Genomic DNA, 3,343 nt, shown 5'->3' on the forward strand with positions numbered 1-3,343 from the left:
CACTCTTTGTACTTCAAGAGCTTGCTCTGATACCAATTGTTATTCCCTAACAATACAACAAGAATTACAAAAGGGGGGTTAAATGTAATTCTGGCTACTTTTTGAGATTTTAAGTTCCAACTTAATATATATAACAATGTTTGATTTGCAATAGTGTGGAATGAAAGAGTAATAGAAATTAAAATACTAAGTAATAAAAGACAAGGTTTAAAACTTTCTAGTGGATTTAAAAGTATCCACCAGATATATATATATATACATCAGATTGAGAACTTTGTGATGCTTTGAATAGCACACAGCTGCTTTACAAGTTGAACAAACAAAACTACAGAGAAATTTTTACAGAATATAGCTTGATATGTTTCTCTGAAAATAAGCTTGCTTAGTTGTTTATTCTACTGGCTATTTTTGGTTTATATATTACCATGTTACATGACAGTAAGACAAGACAATAAAACAAAACATATCTAGTCTAACTCAATGCTGCTTCACTACTCTATTCCAGCATCTTTGAAAATCTTCACATTTGCATGAAAATGGTAATGCTTCTTTGTTCTCAATATCCTGCTTAACAGGCTGCCACATTCCTTTTGTAAACACCCGATGCATGTGACTTGGTTGTCACTATCAACAGCTATTTTGAATTTGATCATCCGTCGGGACTATGTTGGTCATCCGTCGGGATTCTTGTTGATTATCCTTTGGGAGTCTTGTAGATCATCCATCGGGAGTCTATCTGTCACTAGACTCTATTTCACTTATACATAATTACAAGACATCTCATATTTACAGTTAGTGAACCTATTCTGCATATCAATCTAGTAGTCAACATGACTAAGAGAATCATAAATAATCTACTAGACTAAAACATGTTGTTTGCAGAAATGTGCTACAATACTTATCTGTTACATAAGCTACACTCTCGATGGATGTCAAATTGTCATCCGTTGGGACTATAACGTTCATCCTTTGGGACTATATTAGATCATCTGTCGAGAGCTACAAAATTCACTAAGTCAAATCTACTAAGGTGTTTTGTTTAACTTATCATCAAGTTCACAACATATTCCTAACAACTACATTTTCTATTACTACCTTTATAATTATCAAGTTGCCATATCCCAAAGTGCGTCATATATTTCCATACCCATAAGATACATCTGGGCCAGCCTTCTTCTCAAATTCTGACAACATGAATTTATTTTCAGTCATGAGTCCTGAACATCCACTATCCAAGACAAGAGTATTTTTCCTGTTGTTAGAGAAGTGATTAATTTGAAGGATTTTTAAGGACCCACACTTATTGGTCCCTCTTTTTGGACAACTTAAGTCTTTGTGATTCAAGCTCACTTCTGACAGTTTTTCCCTTGTTAGGATTTGTCTTATCAAAGGTAGATTTAGTAGAACTGGAAGTATTAAGCACATAAGCAGTTATATTGAATTTAGGCAAAGGTTCATAATAGTTGTGATATAGCTTATGATAGGAACTACAAGTATAAATTGAATGTCAACTACTACCACAATGAAAATAGGGATTTTATGGTTTATAAAATACTGATCTACCCCTAACATCAGACTCAGGAGTAGCAGTTTTCATTTTTTTACTCCTCCTGCAATCAATAGCAAGATGATTAGTATTACCATAGTTAAAACAAGTTTTTCTAGGAGCATTAGGAACAAACTTATAATTAGGATCATTAGAAATACCTTGCTTACCATTCCTGTTTCTTTTAGGACTTTTTACTTGAGGTTTGTCAATAACCTCAGATAATTTCTTTTTTAATTATCTTTTAGACAAAAGTCCTATGTTCTTTTCTTTCTTAACAGTATTAATGGTTTCCTTGTTTTTCTTTCTTTGAGATTTATCACTTACTGACCTTCCTTGGGATGTTGAGGTTGAACCCTTCTCAAAGATAGATTTGGGTTCATCAGCTTTCGAAGAGATAAACTTAACAGGAGTCTTAAGGGTAGTTTTATTTTCAGTGTCAACATCCTTAACTCCATCTACATAACCAAGACATTCTTTCCAGTTTTTCTTAGAGATCATCTCATGAACCTTTTTTCCTGAAAAAATCCAGGATTTAAGGGTTTTCCTCTCATTTTCTAATTCATTCTCTAACATACTATACTTAGCTTCTAGTATCTTTGTTGTATGTTTAGCTTTCTCACATTTTTTCTGAATTTTAATTTGATTTACTAAGTCATACTACAACTGATCAATCCTAGATTTTAAGATTTCATTTTCAGTTAACAGACTATTGTTCTTTAGAATCTTATTTTTAAAATTTCCATGGAGAGACTTAAGAATAAATTTCAGTTCATATATATCTTCAGTATCAAAAGAGAAGAAAGAAGTCGATACCTTAGAATCAGAGGAAGCAGGAGCATCAAAGCTAGCCATCAGTGCATAGCATGTTTCTCCATTTTCGAGATCAGTGGAGTCCATCCAATCCTTGCTTGATGTAATCAAGGCTTTGTTCTTCCCTTTGTCATGCTTTGGCTTTTTGCACTCTGTAGCAAAGTCACCAGGTTGATAACAGTTGTAGCACTTGATTTTTGACCTGTTGACTTTTTCAGTTTTAGAGTCCTTTCCTTCTCTTCTTCCAGACGACTTCCTTTCCCCTTCAGTGAACTTCTTCCTGAAGCTTCTTTTCTTCTGAGACTTCCTGAATTGCATCCTCTTGAAGCCCTTAACTAGCAATGCAGCTATTTGCATGACATCAGAATCTGTCATGTTCTCATCACTTTCAGAATCAGTATCATCATCAGGATTTGATGATGAATCATCAGTATCTGATTCTGGAAGGTTGTTCTTTTTCCTTGAAGCTTCAACAGACCTATCTTTTGAAGTTTTAGCATTTACCTTCAAAGCAACTGACTTTCCCTTGTTGCTTTTCCTCTATTTCCTCTGCTGAACTTCCAAATCATGAGTTCTCAGCATGCCATGGTCTTCATTTAGGGTGACCATTTCCAAATCATACTGATGTCATATGATTGAAGTCTGAGTCTCTCATTCCTCATTCAAAGCTCTCAGAAACTTAGTGTTTGAATCCTCCCGATCATACACTTTTCCCACCAAGGATAGATTGTTAACCAGGGTGAGAAACCTGTCATAGATGTCGGTGAGACTTTCATCAGTCTTGGCCTCAAAATGTTCATATTCTTGAATTAGAACAGCCCTTATGTTTTTCTTGATGGCCATGGTTCCTTGACATTGAGTTTCAAGAGCATCCCAGATCTCCTTGGCAGTCTTGTTGGCTATAACCCTGTTTGACATCACAGAATCAAGACTGTTATGCAAAATGTTTCTTACCTTTGCATCCTTCAGCACAACAACTTTCTC

The sequence above is a fragment of the Apium graveolens genome, chromosome 3 (genome assembly GCF_009905375.1).
Source record: "Apium graveolens cultivar Ventura chromosome 3, ASM990537v1, whole genome shotgun sequence".
In the NCBI taxonomy this organism is placed as follows: Eukaryota; Viridiplantae; Streptophyta; class Magnoliopsida; order Apiales; family Apiaceae; genus Apium; species Apium graveolens.